Source organism: Somniosus microcephalus, chromosome 6 (assembly GCF_052327205.1).
Source record: "Somniosus microcephalus isolate GS21.2 chromosome 6, FLI_Smic_1.0, whole genome shotgun sequence".
NCBI lineage: Eukaryota > Metazoa > Chordata > Chondrichthyes > Squaliformes > Somniosidae > Somniosus > Somniosus microcephalus.
In genome coordinates this window covers 65131435-65152163 of record NC_140992.1, presented here as the reverse complement: position 1 = coordinate 65152163, position 20729 = coordinate 65131435, and the positions used below count along the sequence as shown (strand labels likewise).

Here is a 20729-nt window from a genome sequence, read left to right as displayed (position 1 = left end):
ACTATTTTATAATATGCTTCAGCTAAATCATTCTCTCATTCATCTCCACTTCATCAACAAGCTAAACTTGCTCCATTCCTTACTCACCTGGTCAAGTTGTCATTCCACTCCTCAGCAGTGTTTCCACATTTCACATTTTTATTCATATACTGCTCTATGGGTCCTCATTGAAGGCTATCGCTCTTACCCGCACATCTTGTCAGATAAGCATGGATCTGTGTTCCGCCATGCTGTTACATCACATTTTGATGCTTCAGAGTTGTGTCACAGATTTAGTGACTGTTTGCTGATGTGACATCACATTGTATTTCAAGACAAAATGAATAGAGGTATGTGCAATGGTATGAACACTGAAAGGATAAATATGTCATAGAATATAAATTACAGCACAGAAGGAGACAATTCAGCCCATCATATCTGTGCCAGATCTTTAGCTGGATCTACCTACGCTAATCCAATTTCCCTGCCCTTTTCTTATAACCTTCTATACTCTTCCTTTTCAAATACTTATCTGATTCCCTTTTAAATGATGTTTTAGTCTGTGTCTTAATAGCACTGTAGGATGAAGATCCAATTTTTTCAAAATAAAATGCTGGAAAATATACAAACGTTCAGTCAGCTTCTGTAAAGGGAAAAGACCGATTATGACTTTTCAGGTGCATACCCTTTGTGTTCTATTTTTATTTCAGATTTCCAGCATTTGTAGTTTTTCCATTTTTATTTTCTGAATTTTTTAAGCTATTACTTCTCAGTCTTAGTGTCATTCTTGTGAATGATTGTCATACCCTTTCTTTGGCTCTAATATCCTTCCTATATGAGGTGTCCAGAACTACATTCAATATTCAGACTGTGGCCTAACCAATCAATGTCTTGTACAAATTCAACATCACTTCTTTGTTTTTATATTCAGTGCTCCTATGTATAAAATCCATTTGCTTTTTTTTTGGCATTTTCTTCCTACCTTCAAAGATCTACGTATTTGCATCACTAGATCTCTCAAATCTCCCCCCCCCTCCATTCTATTTCAGAATCTTTACAATTAGGATATGCTTTCTTTCACTTTTTCACAAAATGTGCTACTTTGTAATTTTCTACATTGATCCTTATTTGCCCTATAGCTGTCCACTCTGCTAATCTTTCTTTGTCTTCATCCTTGCAGTTTGCCATGCCCCCTAATTTGGAGCATAGAGAAACTCCAATATTATTCCTATGTCCAAATAATTTATATAAATCAAAAACTAAAGTAGTCTCAACACAGGGACACACCGCCACCCATATCCTATCAATCCAAAAATCACTCATTTATTGCTACTCTTTGCTTTCTGTCCCCTAACTATCCATCTGACTATTTAGCTACATTTTTATAAGTCTCTTATGTGATACCTTATAAATGTCTTCTGAAAATCTACCTATATAACATTCACCAGATTCTTTTTATATACTCCGTAGTTTCCTCAAAAAAATCAACAAAATTAATTAAGCATCACCTCTTTAAAATTAATGCTGATTGTCCCTGAATAGCTCATGCCTTTCTAAGTGTGCACTAATTTCATCCTGTGTTATGGAATGGAATGGGAATAACTTGACAAGACTATGCTACCAATCGGGAGCCTCTTGGTCACAAAATTGTGGGCAGCACTTGCCTACATTTTGGATATTTGGTACTGGCAGGTGAGATTCCCAATCCCTGCCCTCCTTGGAGGCTCAGGTTTATAAAATTACCCCTTAGAAGCTTACCATAACTGAAGTAATACTAAATGCCAATAGTTTCCTGGCTTTTCTTAATACAGTTCCCTTTTGAATATTTATCTTCAGTAGTGACTCTTCCACATCCTTCTCAGGTAGTCCCACAACCCTACTTACACTACTTGGTAAAAATTGACATGAGATACTTAAGTATCTCTGCTATTCCCTCACTGTCAAGTACATAATGCTCCCTTTTGTCCCTAAGTGGATTCATACTTTCTCTGACTTTCCTTTCACACTTCAAGAGCTTATGAAATTTTTTCCTATCTCCCTTTATGCCAGTCTTTCATTCCCCCTTTTAGTCTCTTTCTGTATCCTTTCTATAGCTTTTATATTTATTGCAGTTTTAGTCTGTACTATCCCACCTATATTTATAGTTTTGCTCTTTTTAAAATCTCATTTTTGCTCTAATATTTCTGTTTATTCATGGAACCCCTACCTTTGATGTACCCCCTTTACTCTTAGTTGGAATGTATTTAACCTGTAATTTATCCATCTTGTATTTAAATATTTTCCACTGCTTGTCTACTTTTTGGTCTGCCATATTTCCAGAGGGGAGGGCCCTTGCCAGATAACCTCTGCTGAGTGCATGGGACCAAGCACTTCCCTACACAATTATTACTGAGATAGGCAAACCAATTACTTATTGTCTTTGGGCTTGGGAAACAACTTCAATGATTAGCTCACTGACATTTTAACCTTTTATCTGAGTTTTACATTGCTTTAAAAAAAAACGTATAAAAGTCAATCTTTCAAAGGAAAAATTCAAATTCTGAAACGTGACAGCCTCTAGTTCCCTGACTTTATTTCTAATACATTTCACATTTGATATAAACACTGCAATCCTGCCAAATACCTTTTAGTACAGTATTCTCTTCCCTTCTATTTTTTCATACTTTCTTCACTTTCCTGCTCCTTAAGCTCTCCTATCTGCTCTAAAGTATGTCCTTCCATAGCCCCCAAGCTTATTACTTTAGACTGCTTTGCCCCTTAACTATGGCCCGGAATTTGGGGTCAGCAGTGAGGCAAGGGCGTTCGCCGCTGGCCCCAAAGAAAGATTTCCACAAAGATCTCTGTGGCGAGAAGTTTGCCTTTTTCAACGTGCAATTGAGGTCAGTGTAGAATAGTGGGGAATCCCATAGTGCGATCCGCTGTGACGTCAACAAGCTGTCTACACAGCCAATCACAATGCAGAATTCTCAGACAGGGAACCAGGAAGTGAAGAAGTTGCTTTTATCCCCACTTTTTAAAAATGTTGGCGAGAGCAAAACAAAGATGGGGCTCTCACATAGGTAAAAGATAAAAATAACAACAGAAATTGCTGGAAATACTCAGCAGGCCAGGCAGCATCCGTGGAGAGAGAAACAGAGTTAACGTTTCAGGTCTGGGACCCTTCATCAGAACTGGAAAAATCTGGAAATGTAACAGATATTAAGCAGGTGCAGAGACAGTGGGGGGGGGGAGGGGTTTAGGAGGGGAGGAAGGAATTGAAAGAACATGCTGTGAAAATGTTGCAAATGGGAATGGCAAAATCATACTGCATGAAAAATGGGGACAGGGAATATTATCTGAAATTGTTGAACTCTATGTTGAGTCCGGCAGGCTGTAAAGTCCCTAATCAAAAGATGAGGTGCTATTCCTCGAGCTTACGTTGAGCTTCATTGGAACAATGTAATAGGCCGAGGACAGAGAGATCAGAGTGGGAGTGAAGTGGAGAATTAAAGTGACAGGTGACCGGAAGCTCAGGGTCACCCTTACGGACTGAACGGAGGTGTTCCGCAAAGCGGTCGCCCAATCTGCGTTTGGTCTCCCCAATGTAGAGGAGACCGCATCGTGAGCAGCGAATACAGTATATTAAATTGCAAGAAGTACAAGTAAATCGCTGTTTCACCTGGAAGGGGTGTTTGGGGCCCTGGACAGTGGGAAGGGAGGAGGTAAAAGGGCATGTGTTGCATCTCCTGCGCTTGCACGGGAAGGTGCTAGGTGAAGGAGAAGGGCTGTTGGAGGTGATTGAGGAGTAAGGTAAAAGATAAACCTGAAATAAATATGAACAAACTTTTTTTTTAAATATCGCTGTCAGAGCAGTGAATGACTGACCGCAACTCCATTGGAAAGTAAAATTGGGTGGGGTGTAAAAGAGGCGGTTAATCCGATCCCATCAGTATCCCGGCCGGGTGGGTTAGGTTAAAATTATCCCCTTAGTCCTCCTTCACATACAAATTTAAACCCTCCCACTGCAACTCTATTTAGCTTCTGAGCAAAGGTACTGGTTTGCTTTAGGCAAATCCTGTCCCATCTGTAAAGTTTTGTTCTGCCCCCAAATTAAATCCACTAGCCATATATCAAGCCACACATTGATGTGTCTAATCTGCTTCTTCCTAGCTGGCCGAGCGCATGCCGCCAAGAGTAAACCTGAGATTTTGAATACTGCGTTTTTCTTAACTCCCATTATATGTCAAAAAACTAGTTATTTTTTTCTAAAAACAAAGTTTATATTGTAGTGTTAAAGAGAAGTCCAAAATGGTGGACTTCTCTGAAGTTTTCAGAGCAGGCTATATCTAGTTTGTTTCAGGACCTTACTATGAACAACACTATTTTTGAATGTCTAGAATCCAAGGATACAACACAAAACTACCAGGATTCCAGTATTGTGCTGCAAAGAAGTGAAGGTAATTCTCCAGAAAATGGCAAGAGTAAGGAAGTGTAAGTCATCTGGTCGCCGCTAGGTGTATCTGTGCGCCGTTTTGAAGTGCAGCCGAACGGTAAAACCTGTGTCAAAAAGCTCATCACCGAAAACAGATCTCGGAGGCTCTTCGCGAAATGCATCCGATCCGTGAAAGGTTTATAGCGCAAAGACCTTAAATTCCTTCAGATCTCCTATGCTAAGGATGGGAACCACAGAGGAAGTCGGCAAAAATTAGGTTTGCAGGAATCCAAGTGAAAACGCCACTGAATTCCTTGTGGTTAGGATTACCCCGACGAGATAGAGTTGTACGATTGCTGGGTTTTAATGGAGGTGAATGGGAAAACTATTACAAATTCGACAAATTTTGGTATGTAGCCTCTGAACAGCAGTGAGCTGAATCGTATCGCAGCTGCAAGTGCCGAGTGCATCGTGCCGTCGATTAGAGTGAGAAGGGGAAAAGCAAGGAAGATTCTTCAAGTCGCATGTTTTTTTCACATCATGTACGTGAATAGCTAATAAATATCAACCGATTGGCAAGCCCACAGATTGTAGGAGCTCTGGCGCTGGTAAATAATTTTGGTTTATTATTTTAAGTATACGTGACATATATGTATAATAATATCCAGTGGGTACAGTGATATGAAAAAAATCATACTTGTTACTATGTAAGTCAGTTGCCGATTTAGACGATATGTGCTCAGTTTAATTTACAGAAAACGATAAGGTTGCTGCCATAACGTTGTATTTTCAAATCGAAAATGTAAAGTAGCAATTTGTGTGCTGCATCCTATACATTATCTGTTTTGTCGATGTTGAACAGTGGTTTACCAAATAATTTTATTATTTTTCAGTATAAATTGCAGAACACCTTTGTCGAGTGTATCATTGGCGGAACGAAATCAATTTCCAGCAGCTTTAATTAAAATGAACCGTACAAATTACTTGATATTAATTGACTTATAATTAAGAGTTGAGCTTTCATTACATATCCAAGTAGAGCATGATGTCACAAAATATGCAAAAATTGCATATGGTCTTCAGAATAATTGTACAGAATCAAATTACTGAAATAGTCCAGCTTTAATTCCGCCTTATTTTAAACAATATGCAAATGTTATGATATTAAATCCTATTATTTTTCAATTTCTTTGTTTGCTTATGTTTACATAGCTTTACAAACATTTTAACAAGTGCACCTGATGTTCTGATTGATGTGGAGTATTGCATTGTTGCAAGAAAATAGTGTATCTGAGGGCTATCGTTATAGAGCTGAACGTGCGTCTCGTTTTAAAATTCGGCAAAATACGACCTAAAACACAGATTTTGTCATTTTAAAATCTGTTGTTAAAACAAAATATTAAATTCCTTTCACATCGTCTTTAAACCCCCAACACAATTACACTGTTTTCAGGTAACATCAATCTGTGCTGCCTCAGAATGAATTATAATGGTGGCGTGTTAGCCGATAACCCGACGTTTCCAAAGAAAATAAGTTGATTGTTCATGAATTAATTAGAGTGCCTGATGGTTCTTTCCGAAAAAGCGAAAGTGTTAAATATTGTTCCTCGGGTGTAATTAATCATGGATGCCTTTGCTAAGAGTGTTAGAAACGCCTGCATTGCTCGATTTGAAAATTAGGGGCAACCTTTTAGTTAGATAATAAAAGCGATGCTCATACTTAAAAGCTTTATTGTATCACTGATCTATGCATGTATTTATTGCAGTACATATGCGTTAGAGCTCAGTCTAGTTCCATGATTGCTACCTATTGAACAGCACTACTTAATTGCAGGCAACAAAAATGAGAATTAAGCACAGCAGTCTTCCTAGCAGACTTACTGAATGAAAGTTGTAAAGTGTTTTCACATTTTTGCCTTTTTTTTGTTCTTGGGATATATTTTTTTAAAATCCTGTAAGACCTGCTTCCTGTGGAAATGTTGAAAGTACTTAAATATCCTTCTATTGAACCTACATGTACAGTCTAAGGTGATATGGAAAATAGATTTAACAATCACAAAACATCTTTTAATAATGGCTAGTATATCTTCTGCAGTGTTGCTCATGGCTAATTGGGACATTGAGTGCTGTGTTCTGTATACTGTATGTTGCTTATAGTGAACTGATGGGGTTGCTTGATTTCTCATTGAGCTGTTGTAGTTGTTCAAGAGCTTCATTTATCTGTTAGGTGGATGAAGTAGGCATGGAATATCAAAGGATGGCCTTTTGGCCTGTGAGGCTGAGGTCAGACTATTCTGCCGGTGCTGCTTGTGGATCATTGTGTTTTTTGACTGGAGATTTAGGGCTTTCCTGGAAGAGCTGGTCTGAAGTCACCTGTGTCTCTGTTACTTTTAACCTTTTTGTGTTTTTCACTGTTACTGTTTGGGTATTTCTACCTGTGTCTGGCAGTTTTTTCCTGTGTTTATTACACTCCCACTTTCCCTCTTATCTCATATTGTGTCTCTGTTGCCTCTCTTATTTTTCTATATAAAATGGGACGGACCACCCAGCATTGACCTAGGCACCAGATTCGGACACAACAAAGGCACACCCAGCCCAGTTGACACCGCAATGTCCTCCTCACTAACATCTGGGGACTTGTGCCAAAATTGGGAGAGCTGTCCCATGGACTAGTCAAGCAACAGCCTGACACAGTCATACTCACAGAATCATAACTTTCAGCCAATGTCCCAAACTCCTCCATCACAATCCCTGGGGATGTCCTGTCCCACCGGCAAGGCAGACCCACCAGAGGTGGCAGCACAGTGGCGTACAGTCGCGAGGGAGTGGTCCAGGGAGTCCTCAACATTGACTCCAGACCCCATGAAGTCTCCGGTCAAACATGGGCAAGGAAACCTGCTGCTGATTACCACCTACCGCCCTCCCTCAGCTGATAAATCGGTACTCCTCCATGTTGAACAGCACTTGGAAGAAGCACTGAGGGCAGCAAGGGCACAGAATGTACTCTGGGTGGGGGACTTCAATGTCCATCACTAAGAGTGGCTCAGTAGCACCATGACTGGCCGAATATTGAAGGACAAAGCTGCCAGACTGGCCCTGCGCCAGGTGGTGCGAGAACCAATACGAGGGAAAAACCTACCTGACATAGTCCTCGGCAAGCTATCTGTCACAGATGCATTAGTCCATGACAGTATTGGTCAGAGTGACCACCGCACAGACCTTGTGGAGACGGATTTCCTGTCTTCACACTGAGGACATGCTCCATTGTGTTGTGTGGCACTACCACCATGCTAAATGGGATAGATTCAGAACAGATCTAGCAGCTTAAAACTGGGCATCCATGATGCGCTGTGGGTCATCAGCAGTAGCAAAATTGTATTCCACTGCAATCTGTAACCTCATGGCCTGGCACATCCCTCAGTCTACCATTACCATCAATGAGGAGTGTAGAAGAGCATGCCAGGAGCAGCACCAGGATTACCTAAAAATAAGGTGCCAACTTGGTGACGCTACAGCACAGGACTACATGCATGCCAAACATTGGAAGCAGCATGCTAAGCGATCCCACAACCAACAGAGCAGATCAACGCTCTGCAGTCCTGCCACATCCAGTCAGGAATGGCGGTGGACAATTAAGCAATTAATGGGAAGAACAGGCTCCATGAACATCCCCATCATCAATGATGGCAGAGCCCAGCACGTGAGTGCAAAAGACCAGGCTGAAGCGTTTGCAACAATCTTCAGCCAGAAGTGCCGAGTTGATGATCCATATCGGCCTCCTCCTGAAGGACCCACCATCACAGAAGCCAGTCTTCAGCCAGTTAGATTCACTCCGCATGATATCAAGAAACAACTAAACGTACTGGATGCAGAAAAGGCTATGGGTCCTGACAGCATCCCGACTAGTGCTGAAGACTTATGCTCCAGAGCTAGCCGTGCCTCTAGCCAAGCTGTTCCAGTACAGCTGCAACACTGGCATCTACCCCACAAAGTGGAAAATTGCCCAGGTATGTCCTGTTCACAAAAAGCAGGACAAATCCAACCCGGCCAATTATCACCCCATCAGTCTCTTCTCAATCATCAGCAAAGTGATGGAAGGTGTCATCGACAGTGCTATCAATTGGCACTTACCAATAACCTGCTCACCGATGCTCAGTTTGGGTTCCACCAGGACCATTCGGCTCCACACCTTATTACAGCCTTGGTCCAAACATGGACAAAAGAGCTGAATTCCAGAGAGTACTGCCCTTGACATCAAGGCAAAATTTGACTGAGTGTGGCACCAAGGAGCCCTAGTAAAATTGAAGTCCATGGGAACCAGGGGGAAAACTCTCCACTGGCTGGAGTCATACCTAGCACAAAGGAAGATGGTTGTGGTTGTGGGAGGCCAATCATCTCGGCCCTAGGAAATCGCTGCAGGAGTTCCTCAAGGTAGTGTCCTAGGCCCAACCATCTTCAGCTGCTTCATCAATGACCTTCCTTCCAACATGAAGTCAGAAGTGGGGATCTTCACTGATGATTGACAGTGTTCAGTTCCATTCACAACTCCTCAAATAATGAAGCAGTCCATGCCCGCATGCAAGAAGACCTGGACGACATTCAGGCTTGGGCGGATAAGTGGCAGGTAATATTTGTGTCACACAAATGCCAGGCAATGACCATCCACAACAAGAGAAAGTCTAACCACTGCCCCTTGATATTCAATGGCATTACCACTGTCTAATCCCCAACCATCAACATCCTGGGGGGTCACCATTGTCCAGAAACTTAACTGGACCAGCCACATAAATACTGTGGCTATAAGAGCAGGTCAGAGGCTGGGTATTCTGTGGCGAGTGTCTCACCTCCTGACTCCCCAAAACCTTCCTATCATCTACAAGGCACAAGTCAGGAGTGCAGTGGAATACTCTCCACTTGCCTGGATGAGTGCAACTTTAATGATACTCAAAAAGCTCAACATCATCCAGGACAAAGCAGCTCGCTTGATTGGCACCCCATCCACCACCTTAAACATTCACTCCCTCCACCACCGGAGCACCGTGGCTGCAGGGTGTACCATCTACAAGATGCACTGCAGCAACTTGCCAAAGCTTCTTTGATAGCACCTCCCAAACCTGCGACCTCTGCCACCTAGAAGGACAAGGGCAGCAGGCACATGGGAACACCACTACCTCCAAGTCACAAACCATCCTGACTTAGAAATATATCGCCGTTCCTTCATCGTCGCTGGGCCAAAATCCTGGAACTCCCTCCCTAACAACACTGTGGAAATACCTTCACCACACGGACTGCAGCTGTTCAAGAAGGTGGCTCACCACCACCTTCTCAAGAGCAATTAGGAATGGGCAATAAATGCTGGCCTTGCCAGTGACACTCATCCTGTGAATGAGTAAAAAAAAACTCTCTTATTTTCTTACTGCTTCTGTTACTCCTGCAATCTCAACCAATTACATTCCTATAATCATGTGATCTACAATTGCTTCCATTTCCTCCAGTGATGTCTTGCAATGGGAATGAGAGGAAGATCAGGCACCAAGCTGAAAGTCGCAGGCAGAAGCAAGAGGAGAGTGGTTCCTTCCACCATAAGTTGGGAAGGGACATAGTTGTCAACTTGTGCTTGCCTTTGGCCGTCTGCCACATGCATGTGTTCCTTATATTGGGCCTTATGACGTTGGGTCAGTTCCTAGTATAATGGGATGTGGACACATAGTAGAATTTGCTAGCAGAGGACAGTGTACCTTGGATTGAGCTTATTCATTTTTCAGGTGGTAGTGGGGACCAGAGAACTTGGAAGTTAGGATAGGAAGTTTAATGCTAAATTTGTGATTTATTTTAAATGAATTAGTCTTTTTTTTTGTATGTTCTATCATTAGATTATTTTTAGGAATAAAACAGAAAATGCTGGAAACGCTTGGCAGGTCAGATAGCACCTGTAGCCAAAAGAATATAGGTTAACATTTCAGGTCAAAACTGATTCTGACGAAAGGTCATCGACCTGAAACTTTAACCCTATGTTTCTCTCCACAGATTCTGCCTGGCCTGCTGAGTGTTTCCAACATTTTCTGTTTTTATTTCAGATTTCCAGTATTTTGCTTTTTGCTTTGGGAATATATATTTTGGAGTGAGGATCTGTCATGGTAGCTGTATCTCAGAAAAACTGTTTTGCTGCAATGTGATAGGACAGCTTTTTTTTGCGGGGGGGGTGTTGGGAAGCAGTGTTTTGTAGAATATGAGTGGCGAATAAAGAAAGTAGAAAATAACCAATTAGAAAGGAGAAAAACACAGACTTGACCAATGAAGAATAAATTTGACAAGATGTTTAAAACAAACTTAAATTATATTCATAATAAACCCTAGTTATTCATAATATAGTAGAACTTTTTTTAATGAAATGAAATGTATAGAATGAGTTACCGTGACAATTAGGGATGGGCAATAAATGCTGGCCTTGCCAGTGATGCCCACATCCCGTGAATGAATACAAAAGAAAACCTGTGAGAGCACAATGTACAGGCAAAAAACTGAAGTGAAGCTGAAATTTAGTAGATCAGTGCTTGGCTATTTCATTGGGTGTTGTCAACATGCACTATTGAGTTTTAGCTCACTGAAGAAAAAAATCTCTCAATTCTAAAACAGTCTCTTCAGCCTCATGGAGAAATCAACAAAAAACAAAATTAGTAAATACAGTAATTTACTGATACTTATATGACAACTATAAGAACGTAGGAGTAATTATTACTGTATATTTAAGCAGAAAAGACCAAAGACTAAATCAAAATAAAATTATTTTACATATTAAATGTATGGATTATCATACTCCAGTTATGATATTTATATGTGAAGATTATACCTTTTACTGCTTTCCAAAGGTCATGTGAACTCTCCACATTGATTTTTGTCCTGATTTTCTGCCCTTGCTGATGTGGATAGAAGTTTCATAGCAATATTTGTGGCATATGTAAATTCTTAAATGACTTACTCATGCAGTAACCTTGAATATGTGTAAGTTTCCTCAATATTAGATTGACTAATAGCCGAGTCATGGGAAATGAAGAGACAAGTTAAAGAAAAGTCAATGCATCCCGCACATGTAAACTTATCGTAGAATCATAGAAAGGTACAGCCGTTTGGTCCATCGTGCCTGTGCTGGCTTTTTGAAAGAGCTATCCAATTAGTCCCACTCCCCTGCTCCTTCCCCATAGCCCAGCAAGTTTTTCCTTAAGTGTTTATCCAATTCCCTTTTGAAAGTTATTATTGAATCTGCTTCTACCGCCCTTTCAGGCAGTGCATTCCAGATCATAACCACTCGCTGCGTAAAATTGGTTTTCCTCATGTTGCCTCTGGTTCATTTACCAATTATCTTAAGTCTGTGTCCTCTGGTTTCCAAGCCTTCTGCCACTGGGAATAGTTTTTTCTTATTTATTCTATCAAAACCTTTCAAGATTTTGATTATCAAATCTCCTCATAACCTTCTCTGCTCTGAGGATAACCACTACAGTTTCTCTAGTCTCTCCACATAACTGAAGTCTTTCATCCCTGGTACCATTCTAGTAAATCTCCTCTGCACCTTCTCTTAAGGCCTTGACATCCCCCCTAAAGTGTGGTGGCCACCAAAATACTCCAGCTAGGGCATAACCAGTGTTTTATAAAGGTTTAGCATAACTTCCTTGCTTTCCTACTCTATGGCCCTGATTTTCTGGCAGCCGTCGGGCGGCTTTTCATGCGGCCGGGGTCCGAAAATTGCGGAAAAAGCAGGTCGGGACTCCCCCCGCCTGATTCCACGCCCCGTCCGACTTTCGGACCGCCGTTTCTCCGTCACCCGCTTCAGTCCCGGCCGCCGCTGGCGGGACTGCTCGTCGGAGCACTAATCACCAATGATCACCTTGTTAAGGAAGATTTTCCGGGGCCGTTGCGACTTTGAGGCTTTCCCCACATGAAACACGCCTGTGGGGAACCCCGCCAATGAGAGCTGGCGTGAAAGCAGCTGGCTTGCTTGCTTGCAGCAGCAGGTCGCTGAGGGCTGAAGAGATTTAAATAGGCAGCATTTGCAGATTGCAGGACCTTGTTGATCAAGGCTTGGGGGAACTTTTTGAAGCCTTTGGAGCAGCTGTAGAAAGTTGGAGCCTCACACACTTCTCCAGTGTGAGCTCCTGGGAAGCCCCTTTCACCACTCTAACTCAGCACCTCCTCAACGGAGGCATCTGCCAGAAGCATGGGAGGCCTTTGGTACCTTTCCTTCCTGGCATTAGAGGATCTCCAACAGCAGAGGCGGCAGCAGCAGAACCAGGAACAGCAGGATGAGCACCAGGAGCACCAGGCTGCTGCTCACTCACCTGAAGCTGCACAGGCCAGAAGGGGCCAGCGCTTGGAAGTGGCTTGAGAGCACCTTGCTGCGCTTTAGGGGGCCAGTGGGACCCGTTTCTGCACTGGCAGTCCTACTCAGAAGGACTTCTATGAAGATCTGGTTTCTCTGTTCAACAGATGGCCAACGCTCCTCAAGAGATGTCATTCTCTTATGAGCACTCACCATGTTTTCCGTACCTTGGCGAATTATCTCCTCCATGGAGGTTGCCAATCTTTCCATGGTGATGCGTTCATGCGCCAATGACTCCACAAAGGCTCTGCTCATGGTCGCTATGGACTCCTCCATTCGCTACACACTCGCAGCGACCCTGGAGACAAAACCTGCCAGAGACTCCTGCATCTTTGCATGGAGATCCATCACCTCTTCTCTTGCGGATGAACCCAGTGGCAGAGGGTCGACATGCAGCGCAGCTGAGTTGAGCTGGCAGAGTCCTGCGCCCTCCGACGAGGACTCTCCACTGCTGTCCCTGTCTCCAGAATCTGTTGAGGCTCACTTGTGAGCTGTGAAACACCAGGTGACAACACTACTCTATGTCCCGAAGGTCCCCCCGAGGTGTGAGTGTCTGAGCTGGTGCTGGGTGTGCTTACTTCTGCTGACGCTGCGCCCTCAGAGGTTGGAACTTCCTCTGAGGAGTCTGGCTGCACAGCCTCTTCCTCCTCCACAGTGAGGACGGGGGCTCTGGATGCTACTGTGGGGGAGTAAAGGAAGGAGTTAGAGATGTAATGCCAAGGTTCTTCTGGTGACTCCCAGCGAGTTGGCATCTGCTGACACCTGCATCCATGCAGCATTGGTCTCAGTGGGAGGCCTCTTCCTCCCTGACCTAGGGAAGAGGACCTCTCTGTGGGCCCTAACACCATCCAATAATGCCTGCAGTGAAGCTTCGTCGAATTTGGAGGCAGCTCGAGGTCTGGCACTGGCCACAGCTGCTGCAGGCTCCTCTGCCATCCTGTATGGTTCGTTTGGAAGCCTTCAGAGGATGCAGTGCTCGCTATGGACCTTGAAAGCACCATGAATGATGACATCATACTGTGGGGATTTCTGACTCGAATTGGACAATTAGCAAGGCTTCCCACATGCTGGGAATTAATTGGCCACTTGAGGGAAAATTGCGTGGAGCTGGCTGGCACTTTTTTATGTGCGTCAGAAACCCCACATTCGGGGAAATCCGACCATTCCCCACACAAGCCGAAAATCGGGGCCAATGCCTCTATTTATAAAGCCAAGGATCTCGTATGCCTTTTTAACAGCCTTCTCAACTTGTCCTGCCACTTTCAAAGACTTGTGTACGTACATCCCCAGGTCTCTCTGTTCCTGCACCCCTTTTTAAAGTTGTACCATTTAGTTTATATTGCTGCGCCTCATTCTTCCTACCAAAATTAATCACTTCTCTGCGTTAAATTTCATCTGTCATGTGTCTGCTCATTTCACCAGTCTCTCTATATCCTCCTGAAGTCTGTTACTGTCCTGCTCACTGTTAACTACATTACTGAATTTTGTGACATCTGCAAACTTTGAAATTATGCTCTGAATACTCAAGTCCAGGTCATTAATATATATCAAAAAGTGCAGTGGTCCCAACGACGAACCCTGGGGGACACCACTGCACACTTCCTTGCAGCCTGAAAAACAATCGTTGACCACTACTCTCTGCTTTCTGTCCTTTAGGCAATTTTGTATACATGCAGCTACTGCTCCTTTAATCCCATGGGCTTCAACTTTGCTAACAAGCCTGTTATGTGGTATTTTATCAAACGCCTTTTGAAAGTCCATATACACAACAACAACCGCAATATCCTCATCCACCCTCTCCGTTACTTCATCAAACACAATTAGCCATGCTGGCTTTGATTTTATTATTGCATATTTTTCCAAGTGTCAATTAATTTTGTCCCGGATTAATGTCTCTAATAATTTCCCCACCACCGACATTAGGTTGACTGGCTTGTAATTGCTAGGTTTATCCCTCTTCCCTTTTTTTTTAATAGGGATGTAACATTTGCATTCCTCCAGCACCACTCTCATATCTAAGGAAGATTGGAAGATTGTGACCAGAGCTCCGCAATTTCCACCCTTTCTTCCCTCGGCAATCTAGGAAGCATCTCATCCGGACCAGGTGACTTTTCTACATTAAGCGCTGCCAACCTTTTCAGTACCTCTTTATCTATTTTTATCCTATTCAATTTCTTTACTACCACCTCCTTTACTGTGACATTGACAGCATCCTCTTTAGTGAACACAGATGCAAAATGCTCATTTAGCCATGCCCTCTGCCTCCATAAGAAGATCTCTTTTATGATCCCTAATAGGGCCTACCCTTCCTTTGACTACTCTTTTACTATTTATATGTTTATAAAAGACTTTTAGATTCTCTTTTATGTTGCCCACTAATCTATTCTCATACAATCTCTTTGCCCCTCTTTCCTTTTTCAGTTCTCCACTGTATTTTCTGTATTTAGCTTCGGATGCCCTTCCTTTCCCCTTGTGGGAATGTGTCTAACCTGTACTTGAACTAGTCAAAGGCCTCCCATTGCTCATTCACTGTTTTACCTACCAGTCTTTGATTCCAATCCACATGGGCCAGATCCCTTTTCAACTCACTGAAATTAGCCCTCCACCAGTTAAATATTTTCACATTTGATTTTTCCTTGTCCTTTTCCATAACTACTTTAAACCTAATGATATTGTGATCACTGTTTCCCAAATGCTCCCCCACTGAAACATGCTCCACTTCCACCACTGCGTTGCCCAGAACTAGATCCAGCACTGCTTTCTTCCTTGTTGGGCTGGAAAGATACTGATCAAGAAAGTTCTCTTATACACTTTTCAGGAATTCGTCCCCCTCTTTGCCCTTTACAGTACTATTTTCCCAGTCTATATTAGGTTAATTAAAGTCCCCTGCTCTAAAATTCCTGTATCTTTCTGCAATTTGCCTGCAAATTTGTTCCTCTATTTCCTTCCCACTATTTGGTGGCCTATATTATACAGCCAGCAGCTTAATAGTTCCTCTATTGTTCCTTAATTCTAACCAAATGGATTCTGTCTTTGAACCCTCAAGTGCATTGGGGTAGAGTTTTTGCTTGGGGCACTGATATGCCGTCAATAACTCAAAGACAAGGATTCAACTGAAGGCTTTTAATCACTAAGAACATTGCAGCATTGCAGGTCTTCCCACATCGGGTTCGTCTGGTAGGAATGACTCATACAGCTCTTGAGACCTTTATATGGCAAAAGACAGGGGCGTAGCCAATACACACAATAGGAACAAAAGGGGGCGGTTCACACAATACAAGCAGGTAAAACACATGGGCTGATGAAGGCATATATTTCATCACATTCACCCCTTCTACAGATTTAGTCTGTCCGGGGGTGTGATAGTCCTTCCTGAACGTCGCAACAGTACCTCGGGTTAGGACCGGGAGTCCGTGATGCCCTCCTGGGCATACCCATGTGCTGGGGGTGTTGCAGGTACTTCTGGGGGTGGTGAGGATACCTCTGGGGATGGTGGAGGTTCTTCGGGGGGGGGTGGTGATGGGTCGTCGTCGTCGCTTCCTGCCGAGGCGAGGTCCTTTATGGACACGGTGTCTTCACGCCCGTCGGCGTGCTTGACGTACGCGTACTGTGGGTTTGCGTGGAGTAGGTGTACTGCCTCCACGAGGGGATCTGTTTTGTGGCCCCTCACATGCTTCCGTAACAGGACTGTCCCTGGGGTGGAGAGCCACGAGGGTAGGGATACTCCTGAGGTTGATTTGCGGGGAAAAACAAACATCTTCTCGTGAGGAGTGGCGTTAGTAGCAGTACACAGTAGCGACCTTATCGAGTGGAGTACGTCTGGGAGGACCTCCTGCCAGCGGGAGGTGGGGAGGCCTTTAGACCTTAGTGCTAAGGTGACCGCCTTCCACACTGTCGCATTCTCCCTCTCCACTTGCCCATTACCCCGGGGGTTATAACTAGTGGTCCGACTCGTGGCTATCCCCTTCGACAGCAGGTATTGGCGCAGTTCGTCGCTCATGAACGACGCCCCCCTGTCAGTGTGGATGTAGTTGGGCATGCCGAACGTGCAAAACAGGTTGCCGAGGCACTTGATGACCGTGGCACTGGTCATATCTGGGCAGGGGTAGGCGAATGGGAAGCGGGAGTACTTGTCCACAATGTTGAGAAAGTACACATTGCGTTCGGTGGAGGGGAGTGGTCCCTTGAAATCTAAGCTCAGGCGCTCGAATGGCCGTGTAGCTTTGATCAGGTGGGCTCGGTCGGGCCTGAAAAAACGGGGCTTGCATTCCGCACAGGTGCGGCAGTCCCTGGTCATAGACCGGACCTCCTCGATGGAATAGGGCAGGTTACGGGATTTTATAAAGTGGAATAGCCGGGTGACCCCCGGGTGGCAGAGGCCATTGTGGAGGCCCTGTAGCCTGTACCCCTGGATGCTGGTACACATCCCTCGTGATAGGGCATCAGGGGATTCGCTGAGGGCCCCCGGCCTATATATTATGTCATACTCAAACGTGGAGAGTTCGATCCGCCACCTGAGAATTTTGTCGTTCTTGATCTTCCCCCTCTGTTTGTTGTTAAACATGAAGGCTACCGACCGCTGGTCGGTAAGCAGGGTGAAGCGTTTGCCGGCTAGGTAGTGCCTCCAGTGCCGCACTGCCTCCACTATGGCCTGGGCCTCCTTCTCTACCGAGGAGTGCCTGATCTCGGGCCCTTGGAGGGTTCTTGAGAAAAAGGCTACGGGCCGCCCATCCTGGTTGAGGGTGGCTGCTAAAGCGAAGTCGGACGCATCGCTTTCGACCTGGAAAGGGATGTTTTCGTCCACTGCCCGCAGCGCGGCCATCTCAATGTCGTGTTTAATGCTGTTGAAGGCGGCGTGGGCCTCGGCCGTGAGCGGGAAGGACGTTGATTTCAGGAGGGGACGGGCCTTGTCGGAATAATTGGGGACCCATTGGGCGTAATAGGAGAAGAACCCCAGGCACCTTTTCAGGGCCTTGGGAGTGTTTGGTAGGGGTAGCTCCCGTAGGGGGCGCAATCGGTCGGGGTCCGGACCGATTTCCCCGTTTTCCACCACGCAGCCCAGGATACAGAGGCGCGTGGTGCTAAAGACACACTTATCCTCGTTGTAGGTGAGATTGAGTCTGAGAGTGGTTTTCAGAAATCTCGCGATGTTCGAGTCGTGGTCTTGCTGGTCGTGACCGCAGATGGTGACGTTGTCTAGGTATGGGTAGGTGGCTGTTAACTGGTTCTCATCGACCATGCGGTCCATCTCCCGCTGGAAGACCGAGACCCCGTTCGTTACCCCAAAGGGGACTCTGAGGAAGTGGTAGAGACGTCCGTTCACCTCGAAGGCGGTGTATGGACGGTCCTCTGGCCTAATGGGGAGCTGGTGGTATGCCGATTTTAGGTCGATGGTGGAAAACACCCGGTATTGTGCGATTTGGTTAACCATGTCCGCTATGCGGGGCAGAGGGTAGGCGTCTAGCTGGGTGTATAGATTAACCGTCTGGCTATAATCTATCACCGCTTCTTTTCGCTACCCTTAACTACTACTACCTGGGCGCGCCACGGGCTGGTACTGCATTCAATGATACCCTCCCGCTTGAGTCTTTCTACTTCCGACGCAATGAACCGTCTATCCTCCCAGTTGTACCGCCTACTCTTGGTCGCTATGGGTCGACAGTTGGGTGCGAGGTTGGCGAACAGAGAGGGCGGCTTGACCTTCAGGGTAGCCAGACCGCACACTGTGGGGGGCAGCTGGGACCCACCGTAGGTAAGCGTGATACTTTGGTGGTGGCACTGGAAGTCCAGACTTCGCAATCCGGGCGTAAATTGCGCCTAAAATTGCAGTTTTTGAGAAGTGTGTTCCCTTTCTCCGCCCCCCCCCCCACCAAGCCATGAACCAGCACAATCAGGCAGTGTTTAGAAAGTAATTTTTTTTACGAGCTTAATTATAAGAGCCTCCTTGAAGACCCGCAAATGGGCACAATTAGCGGAAACTTGCAGTGGCGATTTTTCAATCTCGATTTATTCTGTTCATAATTTGTGTTTGAAACTCCGCAATGTTTTGTGCTGGTTTGATCGAATTCAGGCAAATTGTGCTGAAAGAAACAGCGCAACCTAGCGGAAACGCCAGCCCATCATCCCTTTCTAGTGCTGTAATAGTATCTTCGATCAATGCTGCCACTCTGTCCTTTTTTTCCTTCCCTATCTTTCCTGAATACATTGTACCCAGGAATATCAAGTGCTCATTCCTCTTCATGTTTGAGCCAGGTCTCCGTTATTGCCATTATATCATAAACCCATGTGGTTACTTGTGCCTTCAGCTCACCAACCTTATTTACCACGCTCCGTGCATTTATGCACATGCACTCTAAACCCATCTTAGTCTGCCTCGCATTTCTCGTCTTCTAGTTATCAGTCGCAACATGCGTAATATATCACATTCTCAAATATTGTTTTGATGCAATTTCTGAATCATAATTTAGAAACATAGAAGATAGGAGCAGGAGTAGGCCATTCAGCCCCTCGAGCCTGCTCTGCCATTCAATGCGATCATGGCTGATCATCCAAATTCAGTACCCTGTCCCTGCTTTCTCCTCATATCCCTTGATCCCCTTAGCCTTAAGAAATATATCTAACTCCTTCTTGAATATATTTAATGAATTGGTCTCAACTGTTGTCTGTGGTAGAGAATTCCACTGGTTCACCACTCTCTGGGTGAAGAAATTCCTCCTCATCTCAGTCCTAAATGGCTTACCCCTTATCCTTAGACTGTGACCCCTGGTTCTGGACTCCCCCGCCATCGGGAACAGCCTTCCTGCATCTAGTCTGTCTAGTCCTGTTAGAATTGCCATGCATCTGCCCAATCGCCCAACCTGTCCAAATCGTACTGGAGTTTCTCTGCATCCTCCTCACAGCACACACGCCCACCCAGCTTTGTGTCGTCTGCAAACGTGGAGATAATACATCTAGTTCCCTCGTCCAGATCATTAATATATATTGTGAATAACTGGGGCCCTAGCAACGATCCCTGTGGTACCCCACTAGTCACTGCCTGCCACCCGTTTATTCCAACTCTTTGCTTCCTGTCTGCCAACCAGTTTTCTATCCAAGTCAGTACCTTACCCCCAATCCCATGTGCTTTAACTTTGCACGCTAGTCTCTTATGCGGGACCTTATCGAAAGCCTTCTGAAAGTCCAAATACACGACATCCACTGGTTCTCCCTTATCTATTCTACCAGTTACATCCATCTTTTTAATGCTAGATGAAGGGTTAAGGTCAATTGTTCAGCAAATGACCAAAGTTGAAAAGACTAGAAGAGAAAATTAGGCAAATCGGGTAGTTTGGCTATTAAAATTTTAAGCATGTAGGAGGAAGGGATAAGTGAGAATAGGAAGGAATTTCATTTTTAAGCTCTTGAGAAAGAATGAATTGAAGTGGGAGAAAGTCTTGATTCAACATAATGAGCATGCAGGGCAGAGGAAGAACACGTAGGATGGTGTATTTCTAGTTCAGGAATGAACAAAAGTAACAGATTGGGTTAGATTCTTGTCTAGGCCCGTTATCGGGCCTAAACTCAGTGCTGCAGAGGCAGTGCGCGCCCTAACTGAGAGGCCTGAGCATCGCCAGGTATTGGTCCTCAGGCCTCCTCTTCATATTCAGGGTGAGCTTCCAGTGCCTGTCACGCCTCCACAGGCAGCTTGGCTGACGGGAAAAATCAATTTTGGGCCGCCAGCCTTGGCGGTTTCGTCCTTTGAGTAAGTCCCAGGAGGGGTTGGAGCAGGCTGGGGGAGGGCCTGATAGCGGCAACTGTAGAGTAGGAGGAGAGGTCCTAATCTTTCTGTTCACAGGAAGATTTTATAAAAAGATTATTTAAAAATAACATACCCTTTGTTGGCAGTCTCTGGGCCGCTGAAGAAATCTGAGCATGGCCGTCTTAATGCCTACTCCGCTCATCCTAAACTAATTGCAGCAAGGGGCC

General features: G+C 44.7%; 1 protein-coding gene across 3 annotated transcripts in view; it reads left to right on the top strand.

Moving 5' to 3' along the window:
- Positions 1 to 4360: 4360 nt before the first annotated feature.
- Positions 4361 to 20729, top strand: part of nlgn1 (neuroligin 1) — a 798160-nt gene continuing 781791 nt past the window's right edge. For 2 of the 3 annotated variants that reach the window (XM_085990297.1, XM_085990295.1), the window contains exon 1: positions 4362 to 4998. The gene's annotated coding sequence lies outside the window, so the exon portion shown is untranslated. Of the gene's footprint in view, positions 4999 to 20729 lie in introns of all 3 variants that reach the window. The other variant, XM_085990298.1, reaches the window with a different exon arrangement.